The sequence below is a fragment of the Desmodus rotundus genome, unplaced genomic scaffold (genome assembly GCF_022682495.2).
Source record: "Desmodus rotundus isolate HL8 unplaced genomic scaffold, HLdesRot8A.1 manual_scaffold_285, whole genome shotgun sequence".
NCBI classification, from domain to species: Eukaryota; Metazoa; Chordata; class Mammalia; order Chiroptera; family Phyllostomidae; genus Desmodus; species Desmodus rotundus.
The window spans coordinates 1-13,437 of NW_026527352.1; positions in this window are offsets into that span (position 1 = coordinate 1).

The following is a 13,437-nucleotide window of genomic DNA, read 5'->3' on the forward strand; positions in this document are numbered from 1 at the left end:
CCGCTCCTTGCCTCTCACTTCCTCCCCAGGTGTGCGGTAGGTATTCGTGGAGCGATCGGGCCTTATGTTCTGTGTTCACCTTAGAAACAAACAGTAAGAAAAAGAGAGGAAACACCTCTTACGTGTTCTAGGGGAAGATTTTTCCATCATTCTTCTGGCCACCCACTTCCAAACTCCGTCATCTTTTAGAGTCTTGTTTGGGGCTCCGTCTCGGGTCCTTGATTTTAAAATTTTCCCTAAAGCATGATCTTGTGTCCCCGTGAAAACCGACTCATTCTGATGGCAGTCATCTGAAAGAAGATATTTTAGCTCCGACCAGCACCTGTGGGGGAGGAGAGGGGAAGGCTGAACACACATTTGATTTCCCATAAGTTTTTAAAAATTGGATAACATACATAATATAAAATTTACAGTTTTAACTATTTTAAGTGTACCATTCAGTTCATTAAGTGCATTCAGTGTTGTGCAACCATCACCACCATCCATGTTCAGAATTTTTTTTTATCATCCCAACTTTAGTGTTAACCAAGAACTTTCCATTCTCCCCATCTCCCCAGCTTCTTGTTAACTCAGTTTTACATTCTGTTACAAATTTGCTTTCCCCCAAATTTTTAATGTGCATAACTACAATTTGTGGGGATTAAAAGTGAATGTAGTTAAAGCACTTTATGAGCATTCACTAAATATAGCTATGCTAAACTTTCCTTAGGAAATCAAGAGTAAGGCATTCTGGAAATAGTGTCGACACTTCATTGAATACTCTGGACAGGGATGTGTCCATTTTAGAGTTTCTTCATCATCTGTCTAGGGAGCCTAGTTGGATTTCTGAGGGCTATATTAGGAGGCCTTTAAGACATTTATATCATGTATCTTTTTTTTCTTTCAAAGCACTTAATCACAGAATGGAGGGCTGCTAGAATTGGGCTAGGTGAGAAGTTGAATTAGCTACAGAATATTTAGCATCTGAGGTACTTGAAAATTTTACCATTTTCCACTGTTCTTTTTCAAATAGTTATTTTGTGACTGATTCATTTGACAAGCATGACATATGGATATTAAAAATAAAAATTTATATTTAGATAACTGGGGAGGTAATGTTTGTTGTCAACTCTGTTCTGCAACTAAGAAAAAAGTTTTTTAAGATTTTATTTATTTTTAGAGGGGAAGGGCAACAGAAAGAGGGAGAGAAACATCTCTCTGTGGTTGCCTCTCCAGCGCCCCCTACTGGGGATATGACCCGCAACCCAGGCGTGTGCCCTAACTGGGTAAAAGGCGAATGATTTGTACGTTCTGAAGAGAAACCAGAGTATCCTGACTGGGAATCCAACCTGCAACCCTTTGCTTCGCAGTCTGGCACGCGATCCACTGAGCCACACCAGCCAGGGCAGAAAAAAATTTTTTTTAACAGTTGAGGAAACTCAGGATAAGGTTGTTGACCCAAAGAAGCTAGGGGAGGCCATCTTGACATCAGGCCCCTTGCTGCTTTGCAATGATTTGAGTGCTTTCGTTGTTGTTTTTGAACTGTACTTCAAAAACTTTCTATACCTAAAAATAAGGCACATAAGATTCTGAGCTCAGAATTAGAATAGGGGTCTCTCGATTGTTTGAATGTATGTAGTGCAGCCAGTTCTTTGTTTTCCCCTTGTGATTTTATTCATGGTTATGTCAGATAACAGTCTGCAAACATTAGATTGCTTGTTTCTTTTCAGGGTTCTCAGGTGCGTTCTCTCGTTACAGTGTTTTGCATTCATAGAACTGGAAACTGAAGTGCTCCTTCAGTGGTCTATAATAAGTACAACATCTAGGTTTCCTCCGCCATTGCTTTGGTGAGCTTGTTTTTAAAGCCCAATCGGTATGTGCATTGGTAGAAGGTTAGGAGTGAATCAGTTCCCCTCCCTGCTGCCCTCAAGAAAATTATTGGTAGGAAAATATGTCATTGCCATAGTCACTGTGTGCCAAGTGCGTCCTTTAAACCTGTGTGGAGAATAACCTTTTACAGATGAAGGAACTGAGGCTTAGCAAAGGTGCCTTTGGGATTTAGGCTTTGATGTGGGACCCTACTTCTTAGTCGCCTGTATTACTGCTCCTTGAAATGTTGTGTTTAACATTTACCAAGCTGCTTTTTTGTTAGACTTTGTTGATTCTCACAGCATCCTGTGAGCTGCGGTGGATGGATACAGGTTATGCTGGTTTTGCTGGTAAAGAACTAGAGAGGGAAAGAACTTGAATTATGTGGGTAGTTAAGTGGTGGACCTGGAACTACCATAGTGCTGTGAACCGTGCTCTCTACCTCTTAAATGTATTAGAGGAGCTTAGGATTGAAAAGGTTTCTGTGAAGAATCATTTTGCATAAGGGATGGTTCTCAAGAGTTAGGGGTCATGGGATGGTTCTCAAGAGTTAGGGGTCATGGGGGGAGTCTTTTTTCCTTAGGACAGAGGTGTCAAACTCATTTTCACCAGGGGGCACATCAGCCTTGTGGTTGCCTTCAAAGGGCCGAATGTAATTTCCACTCTTCAACAGTTACCAAGTAGTTACATTTATACAGTCCTAAAATTATTTCAGCCCTTTGAAGGCAACCGTGAGGCTGATGTGGCCCCTGGTGAAAATGAATTTGACACCCCTGCCTTAGGAGATGTGTTCAGGATTTCAGGGTATTGGGGTTGCCATTTCAGAGCACGTTCCTGATTGAAGAACTCTGCAAGTAAAAATACTATACACGGGAATGCCGTGAAGACATGAGAGAGTAAAGGATTCATTGTTTTAAACAAGGAATGTAGCAGTCCTTTGTGGAGTAGGCATTTAATTTTTTTAGTGGTGATCTTTATATAATTCTAGTGTTGTGGAGCAGTGGCATGATAAATTATTGATTGTCAAAGAATGCAATCAGTGAAACAAATGCAAAGTAAACTCTCATTGAATCAAGATGATAAATATATCAGTAACTCCCTGAAGCTTTTTCTTACCCCTTTGTAATCCTTTGAGCCCCTCCACACTGCCACCCCTAGGCAACTGTGGGTCTGCTTTCCATCACTAAGCATCAGTGTTTCTCAATCAGGTGATTTCTTTCATCCAGGGAACATTTGGAAGTCTCTTGGAGATATTTTTCATCTTCACTTTCAAGACAGGGTTGCTACTGGCATCCTTAACAGAGGTCAGGGAATGCTGTTAAACACCCTCTAGCCCACAGGGCAGGGTCCCCCTGCCCCCAACACAGGGTCATTGGGCCTAAAATGTCAGTAGTGCTGAGATTGAGAAACCCTGCAGTAGATTAGGTTGCCAGAGTAGAATTGCTCAAATCTAGAGTTTCACATGATGAAATCATACTGTACTTGGTGTGTATTTTTTTTTGTATAAATATTTTAAGATTCATCCCTGTTGTATTTAATGTATTACTTTTTGTTGAGTAGTATTTCCCTCTATCGATATACTACAATTTGTTTATTCATTTACCTGTTAGTAGACATTTAGATTTCCAGTTTTGAGATACTGCAGATAATACTGTTATGAATTTCATGGACAAGGTTTTGTATGGATATGTGCTTTATTTTCTCTTGGGTGAGTATCTGACTGTGAATGATTGGATCATATGGTAGGTGTGTTTCACGTAACATGTTTAATATCTGTAATATCCTAAATTTGTGGTATTTGTCATTGTCGTCTGTTGTATTCCGTCTATGAAAATGTACTTCTAAAGGCTTTCAGAGTTGGGTTTTGCGTATATTTTAGGGCTAGAGAAGACTATTTGCCCAATTTTATCCGAAAGATGGAAGAACATTGGATTGGACATTTTAAAAATGGACTTTTCAATACACCACTCTTAAACTATCACATCATCTATACTCGAATATGTGTCTTAAGATTTTATTTACTTATTTTTAGAGAGAACGGAAGGGAGAGAAACATTGATGTTTGAGAGAAACACGGATTGGTTGCCTCTCACCCACAACCCAGGCATGTGCCCTAACTGGGAATCAAACCAGCGACCTTTTGGTTCAAAGTCGCACAGGCAGGTGGGCACTCAATCCGCTGAGCCACACCAGCCAGGGCTGAATAAGTGTCTTGAGTGAGATTTCTTTACACATAGTTCTCTCCCAGTTTTGTCAAGAATAGAATCCATGGTGATCATTAGATTTAAGAAAAGGTTGACTTTGTTAAAAAAAAAAAAAAATCCTCACCCAAGGATGTGTTTATTGATTTTAGAGAGAGAGAGAGAGAAACATCAATGTGAGAGGGACATCATTTGGTTGTCTCTTGTGCACTCCTCCTGCCCCCAAACCCTTTAGTGCACCTGGCCAAGACAAGAAAAGGTGGATTAAGAAGCTGAAAGTGACAAAGAGATAATTCTAACACCTTTTACTTATGAGGAAATGATTGGCAAGGGAAGGATCTGGGTACAGCCGTGCTGTGCTCATACCTTAAGCATGATCTATATGAGCTGCTTTCTCAGTGGTGAGCCATGTGATGCGGATTAACCCCAAACCAAATACACAGCAGGATCTGGCCTAGATACTTTGTTACCTGCTTTGCCTGTAGTTAGTTAGTAATACATTTTGTAATTAATAGGTGAGCTGAGCAGTCTGTGAAAACACAGACTGGAACTATTACTGGCATGGACCCTGTATCACAATGTTTTTTTATATAAGTCATGGAATACCTGGGTTTCAAAAGACACTAGTTATAGTAAATACATTTCTATCCACAGACCTTCAGTAGGTCCATGAAATGTAGATTACATGTACATCTTATGCACTTACACTAAGATTTTTCCTCCTCTGCCAAAGGTAAGAACAGAGATACTGTTTGGCAGGTTTTGATGTAGGATTTTCACATGGAGTAGACAGGTTTCTTCTGAGATGTATTGGTGGTGTGCAGCCAGTATGAGGTGTGTCCGTTGTGAACCTGGTTGGACAGAGTAGAGTTCCAGGAATGTGAGGACTCGAATGTCCATACCTCTCATATCCGCTGGCTGGAAGTCTGTTGCGTGTTGATGTATATAGTTCAGATCACAGAGGAAGCTGCTTTGCCTAGTTTTGTCTATAGTGATACCTTCATTAGGTTATCACTTGGCACCCTTGTGTTTGGATATGAGGGACTAGTAAAAAGGAAAAAAAAATTTCAGGGACTGGAAAAAATTGCTAACTTTCTAATTTTTTCAAGAAAGCATGTTAAAAGAAAGTCTTCTAGCTACCATCCAGTATTTGAACATTATTTCTTCCCCATGTAAGAAGAATCCTAGAATAAAGACCAGCTTTTCAATTAAAGATAATTTTGTAAACCATCAATACCATAAGTCTTCATTTTTTGTCCATCTCCCCCCCCCCCCCCCCCCCCCCCCCGCCCATTTGTGTCATGAATCACAGAGCCTGAACTTGTGGTTTGGGAATCGCAGGATTCTCACAGGTGGCAAGAACAGGGCTAGTGAAGCAGAAAGTGCAGAACTCTAAAGTTCTGAGAAGAACTTCCTGTGGCTGCCAACTCTCTAGTTCCTGGTCAGCACTTACCAGGTGTCTGCCTGTGGTCAAGGGGGCTGAACTGAGCAGGCAGCTCAGGGAACAGCCCCACTTGGCCAATGCATGGGTGCTGCCCTGACTGCACACACTGGCCTGTTGTCCCTGGGCTATTGCTTGTTCAGCCTGAAGTTCTGTGCTTTGAAAGTCTTCCTTTTTTTTTTTTTTTCCATGTCTCAGTCTAAACTGAATTGCTATATATAGAGCTTAGAAATGGAATGTTGCTGTGTGGAGGCACCTAACACACCAAGGTGAAAAGTACTATAGGAAAGGCTATGCCAAAAAAAATCCACCCTTCTTTGCTGAAGTTGGGATTGTGTGCTGTCTTATCAGGGTTGCTCAGACTTTTCTTTTCCTAGCCTCAGAGTAGGGTTGTATAGAGAATAGTTTCTTTCCCTTAAAAATTTTTTTTTTCTATTGTACAGTGTGTATAAGAGTTGCCATTTTAACCATTTAAAGCATACAATTTAGTGGCATTAAGTACAATGTTGTATGTTATACCAAGAAACACTTTCCATTTTGAGCTTTTATCTTCCCAGACAGAAACTCGGGCTTGTTTCACTTAGCATGTTTTCAAAGTTCATCTGTTACACCATGTATCAGTACTTCATTCCTTTTTATGGTTGAATATTCTATTGTGTATGTCACATATATACATATACAATAGATATATACATATACAATGTATATGTCTATTGTATATGTCACATACTGTTCATTCCATTTATCTGTTGGTGGACACTTGGGTGGTTTCCAGCATTTGGCTATCATGAATAATTGCTATTGGTGTGTAAGTATCTGAGCCTTTGCTTTCATCTCTTTGGGGTATATACCTAGGAGTGAAATTGCTGGGTCATGTAGTGAGTAACTGCCAGACTTTTATGTAGCAGCTGCATCATTTTATATTCCCACTTAAAATAACAACAAAATTTTTTTTTTAACAGCAAAAGGTCCTTTTATTTGTGAAACTAAAATTGGTTGGGCCTATGTGTATTACCTCATTTTTGTTCCATCAAATCTTGTAAATCTTTCCTTCTCCTTTTCTGTTTCTGTTTTGGAATGAAAGCACCTGAGGTGGAGTTGGCGTCTCACTTCCACCTCTGTTACACCCCATAGGAGTGTGAAGAACTAGGAGAGCACACTCTTTTGGGGAACGGTTTCTTGATAGTTGGTTTTAAGGAGTGAACTACTGTAGCTTTCTGCTCAATGGAACACTTCAGTTTGAATGTCTCATCAAAATCAATACTAGCCTTGTGTTATATGTAACTTTGTGCAAAATTGTAAGCCCGACAAATACTGTTTCATATTGTGCTAACATATGGACTCTTTTTCCTCTTTCAAATTTAGTGAAGGGGAACGACCTACTCAGAATGAGAAGAGGAAGGAGAAAAACATAAAGAGAGGAGGCAATCGCTTTGAGCCGTATGCCAATCCAACCAAAAGATACAGAGCCTTCATTACAAATATACCTTTTGATGTGAAATGGCAGTCACTTAAAGACCTGGTTAAAGAAAAAGGTAATGGTACTGGTGGTTGAGTAGGGTAAGAAGGTTGGTGTGTCATCTTTTATGTGGCTAATTCCTTGGTTATTTTTTTGTCAGTGGAAGCTGTTCTGGGTAGAGCATGTGTTCTGTCCAGGCTTGAGAGTACGTTCCCCTACCCACCCTACTTTTTTTTTTGTGGTCATGCACCTGTGTGTCAAACAGGGTGGTTTGATGGTCTCTTGGCCTATAAATGATTTTACTGGCTTAATACGGTTAGTAGGGCTTCATTTAAGCTTGAGAAGAGCCTCTTTGTGTGAAGGGAATATTTTGAATTTTTCACGTTAGATGGGAGAGGTTTTACCTTTTCTCTCGCGCTCTCTCCCCTCCCTCTCTCTCTCTCTCTCTATCTATCTCTCTCTCTCTCTCTCTCTCTCTCTCTCTCTCTCTCTCGCTTTTAAATTCCTCTGGGAAGGTAGTTTGTTTAAATTTTGTGGATGTCTTCCTGGGATCAAAATTTGGTAGTTGGAACTTGTGCTGTTCAGATTCTAAATTATAAAACAGTGTGTTTAAATTGTTAGGCTGTTTTCCCCTGGGGAAAAACACTTAGATTGGCAATTGGAGAGCTCAAAATAAGGCATGTGCTGTGTAATGCAGTGTCTTCAGGTGCACATTAGTCAAAACCCAGGTGTCCAAATTCTGGCCTAGGGCCAGAAACAATGGAAGCTCTGCTGCCACCAGGGGGTCTGAGGAGGTTGCCTCTGTGGTCCTTTGCCTTATCCCCTGCACACACCATTTGTGTCCTCTCTTTTCCAAACTCTTGTTCTGTTTCTTCTGTCTTCCTTTCTTTCCTGATTCTTGGCCCTGCTGGTGGCACTAAAGAGATTGCTTAGCCCTGGTTTACAAAAACTGTTGCTAGAGCACAATTTGTCTAATGTCTCAAGGTCTCCCCTAACCCCCACTCCCAAAGGAAACTTAGACTCAAATTATTCTTAAATAGAGTCTTTTTGAAGGACGAAAGGGTACTGGTTTTTTGGAGCATTCACAATGTAAAGAGATTTGAGATTGATTTGTCAAATGATTAACATTTCAGTGACAGACAGAGATGCCACTTGGATAGGCCATTTTGGTATGTGTACTGGTGCTCCCAGCATTGGGTTTTGAAAATATGAATGGTCCACTGCCATCATTGTCCCATCTCTTGATTCGACCATGACATGCCAGAAGCACTAGGCACCGTGAACCTCTCTGTACAGTTTATGTATGCTGCTCCCATGTAGTATTTCTCCAGATAACATGGATGGAAAATGTTTTGGTGTGAGTTTTGTTTTCCTGCCTTGATCAGCCAAATCATTCCTGCCAATGCTCCTAGGGCAAGAGTGAAGTTTCTTCTTTTTGTCTGAAGGGTGTGTCATGTGGCATCCCAGATTCAGTGTTCTTGGTTTTTGGGACTGCTGCTTCAATACAAGCTTAGACTTTCTGTACAGTAAAGTTGGGTCTCATTTGAATTAGTTTTTGGAATAACCCCCAAATTTGTGTTCTTGTGATTTGGTTGAACCACTGAATCGATACTTCCATTGATAATAAGGTATAGTAGTTCCAAGAACCAGGAATGTGGCCTTGAAAATGCAGCATTTTGTAAGAGATTGCAGGCCAAATTATTTTTTCATTTTTAGGAGTGTGTGAACCAGTTTTGGGACATGATGGATAAAGTAGGTGACATTTTTACTGCTTTACCATTCAGTAATTCAGTTTTGGAAGCCTTAAAGCTGGTAGCAGCAGCCGCCGCCATGATGTTTCTGGATGTAGAAGCAGTTCACCTCAATTTCCTATTCTGAACTGTATTAAGTGTGGAGCCAGCCTGGTGGTTTATTCGGATACTTCCAAACTGGTTCTCATATTCCCATGGCATACTGCTACGAATGCCCTGGCTCAGCCCTTTCAGTGTATTTTTGGTGGTGTAATTTAGAATTACAGGTGTGCAGTAAATCAGTTATTTTAAACAAACCTTAAAATGTTCTTGCTTAGAGCTCCCCTTTACAGGTTAAATTACTTTTCTGTTTAATTAAATTACTAACTGTTGGATCGTGGGTAAAGGGATTCATAAGAGAAAGGTAATCTTTTTTATGGCAATGCTTATATTCAGTATGTGAAGTCTAAAAAAATGTACTGTTTACATACATATGACTCCTTAAGAAATGTTTTTATCCTTTTTATTAGGTTTTCAAAACAGATTTTTATTCATGTCTTGGTATACCCAAAATAAGTTTAAATGGTTATTTGAAGTCCAAAATACTTACTAGAAATCTCTTGTAAGTAACTTCTAAAGATTTTTGAGGAATTGTTATGGCACAGGGGAAAAGAATTGTTGATGGAAGCACATATACCCTAAAAGCATTAGTCTCAAGATAATATCGAGAGTGGAGAAAGCAGAGATTTGGGCTGTCACAATCCAGACACTATCAGCCTGCATTTTAGGAGTCTGTCCTTAAGGAAATCATCCTGTTTCAGAAAACTAGTGTACTGAGAACTAGAATTGTTTGTCCTTATTTTTTAATTAATTAATTAATATAAAGGAAAGGCATCCATTTATTATTCTACCTGTTGATGCATTCATTGGCTGATTCTTTTTTAAGTGATTTTTTAAAAAAGAGATAGGGGAAGGGAGGAGAAAGAGGGAGAGAAAACATCTATGTGAGAGAGAGACATCGATCCGATGCCTCTGGTACATCCTCTTACGGGGACCTAACCCACAACTGGGAATCGAGCTGGCAACCTTTTGCAGGATGCCCAACCAATTGATCCAGTCAGGACTCATCAGTTGATTGTTGTATGTGCCCTGGCAGGGGAGCAAGGCTGCATTTTTGGCATATCCGGACAACACTAATCAATTGCGCTACCTGTCCAGGGATCTATTTGTCCTCAACTTAGAGGTCTGAGTAATGTTATGTCATTGAAACACTGCCTAATTGCCACTTTTCAGCTTTAAGGTGGTAACTCTGAGATGGTAGGACAGGACAGGAGGTTTTCTAAGGCGCTAATAATTAACTTTTCTTTTTTTAATTAACAATTTTTTTAAATCCTCACCCAAGGATATATTTTGATGTCTTTTTTTTTTTTTTTAGAGCAGAAGTCGGGGTTGGGGGGGGGGGACACTGATTGGTTGCCTCCTGTACACACCCCAACCCAGAATTAATTTAAACTGGCAACTGTTTGGTATATAGGATGATGCTCCAACCTACTGAGCTAGCCAGAGTCTAAGCATTAATCATGCCCTCAGGCACCACTCCCTAATTCCCCATCTTTCTTCTCCTTGGACACCAAGTGTATTTTATAATCTTTGTTTTTAATTTTACCATTTAACAGCATTCACATATGTGAACTGGTCACTTTTTCTTTGGCTTTTCAAAACCCTGGATGGGATCACAAAACTTGTTTGGTGGCACTATCATGAAATCAACATTGCTGGGGGATGGGGTTTTAATCCTTAACTGAGGACTTGTTTTCTTTTTTGTTGCTTTTGGTGGGGGGAGCGCTGGGAGAGAGAGAAAGAGAAACATCAATTAGTTTCCTCCGATGTGTACCAGGACCAAGGATTGAACCCACAACCTAGGTATGCGCTTTGACCGGGAATCGAACCTGCAGCCTTCGGTTACAGGATTATGCTCTAACCAACTGAGCCATACCTGCCAGGGCTCAACATTGCTGATTTTTAAGGAGAAAATTATATATTCAGAGCTTTGTTGTGTTCTGAGTCAGCCTGCTTTTTAGCTCACCCCATAATACCAGTTAGAGACATGAATTAAAGAGCTTCATAGCCTTTAAAATTGAATGCCCTCTTTCCTGGAGCTTTCCTCGTCCTGTTCTCAGTGTCCCAATGGGACAAGGGAAAGGTTTCTGTTCTTCCTTTTGACTGTGTTTATTTTTTATGGAGATATTGCATGGAAAAAAAGTGGCAGCGTTGAAGACCGAATTGTTACTGAGTTGAAAAAATTTAAGAGACAGTAGAATATGAAATTTGGAGATTACCAAAACAAGTTTGAATGACTTAACAGTCTTACAGCTGCCCAATTTTCATCATTTGACAGCTATTGGGATACACATCTTAAAGCTTTTGTTCATAAGGATTGGGCAAAAAAGTAAGATTTCTGTGAGCAAAAGGTAATCTTGGGTATTTTAAACTTAAATCGTATTGTGCTACATTCCTGGGAAGTCCTGTGTGGATGAAGAAAGTTCGGTGTGGGGCTGCTTGTCTCTTGGCCTAGCCTGGGAGCCCTCAGCACTGAGGCAGGATGAGCTGCAGCAGCAGCAGCTAGTAAGCATGGAGGACATTGTGGGGGAAGGAAGGGAGGTCAGTGATGTTGTTTACTCTCAGTTCATCCAAAGTTTAGCAGCAGTTTTTCTTGTGTAAGCAAAGATTTATTTAAGCACGTAGCCTTCTGTTTTTATTTAATGCATCACTTTAGGGAAGGTAAATTTCAAATTCCCGCTGAGGGCAAGAAAACCAAGGCCCAGAGGGCATGTGTAGTGCAGTAGAAGGCCTTCAGTGGCTCTTGGAGATAATATAATCTTCATGGTGGGTCTATGGAGCAGAACTTAATTTTCAATATCAGAAAAATCCCTACCCAGTCTACTTTGCTCCTTCAGGTTTTCCTTTGTTGGAAATCCAGCCTGCATTTTGGAAAGGCTTGTTAACTTGGGTTAAAAACCCCAACAGTGCAGCCTCCCTGGCTTCCTTGGTGGCCCTGGTCTAGTTAGAGAGGTTAGTGCTCTTCTGCTGTCACCAGAGTCAGGCCACACAGATTAAGTAATCACTGTGTGGAACAATTATTTTGCCATGTATGTATTAAAGAAACAAGCCATATATATAAACATATATAAAAACAAGCTATACATATGCTTGTATACATTAAACAAGTTTTCCAAATGTAAATATGCATTTATTCTATGCACCTCATTCAGAGTGGCTGCCTTATTATGAGGTGAGAACACTTGATAACATGCCCTGCTTTTGTGTTAGTCCCTCTCCCAAGCCCTTTAAATTATAGACCTTTTCACATGTGAATTCTCTTCAGTGACTTGGGCCTCTCCCTCTTTTTTTTTTTTTTTTTTTTTTTTTTTTGTCCATTTCAGACTTGAGAAGTAAATGAGAACACAGAAACAAATATTCTTTGTGGTAAAAACATATGCAGAAGTGTTAAATCAGAGTAGCTCCAAGGACTTCCTGGATTTTATTTTTGGGGGGGGGGACAGGAGGGGTTGCTCATCTACTTAACCTCCTGGTGCCTTTCTCTTGAGGATATGTATATATATCCTCAAGAAAATGTGTACATATATATTTCCATATATTTTTTAAATTTATATATGTATAAAACTTTTGTGTCACTTAAAAAATTTTTTTCCCTTGAGGGAATATTTTCAATAATCCACCTAAATGTTGCTTAAAAATGATTTCTTGGACCATTTTAAAATAAAGGTAGGTGATAACATTTGTCATTATTAGGCTTTTCAAGGTCTTAGTTTTTTCTTTGTAGACATTTTGATGTTTAAGCTGCAACAGAATTTGCCTCAGCAAACTCCTCTTGGGATTCCATCCATGTTCAGGAGAATGCCATTTCTGTGACACTTGTTACTGCCAGTTTGTGAACTCTGCCTCTCAGTCCTCACTGTGCTCTGCTCTGGTTGGTTGGCTCATTCAAACTGCATTTCATTGAGTATGACCAGATTGTTAGTTGGCAAATTTTGTCCTCAAAGTTTTGTTGATAGTTTAGTACTGACTACTAAACAGGACTTGCTTTATTTAATATTTAGAACTGAAAGGGAAGTAGTCTTTAACAGGCTTTCTCATTATCTTCCTGTAGGGAAGTATGAATCAGCAGTGGTTGCAGATCCTGTGACTTGGATTTGCTCACATCTCTGAATGTATGAGGTCTCCCAGGTTGGAGGTCAGGATTTAGGAGGAGCATGGTTACTACTGGTGATCCTTGGGAAAAGCATTACCCATGTTAGAGCCACAGTGACTGCCTCACTTATGGCCAACCTGAGAGGAGGGAGAGTTTGTTTAATGTAAATTTTGTTTTTACTAAACTATACCATTTTGGGGGAAAGGAGAGGGAACATTTTAAGCAAATTTTTGCTTCAGAGGATTGAAGGTTGGATGTGTGCCACAACTAGAATGTTAAGTGTGAAAAGTCCTGATTTCCAAACCTGGCTTTTATTAAAATGGTTATGACTGTGGAAAAAAGTTTGGTTGGGATTTGCTTGGTTTCTAGGTTGCCATGCCATCTTTTTGATACAGTATCTTTATGGGCACAGTCTAGAAACTGTCCAAAAGCAATAGTATTTGAATTTGGCAGCGACAATAATTACAGCTGTCCTTGAGTTAGATATTGTGGTTCTTTTATTTATTAAGGTTATTAGGCAGTAGTCACAGTCACAGATCATAGGA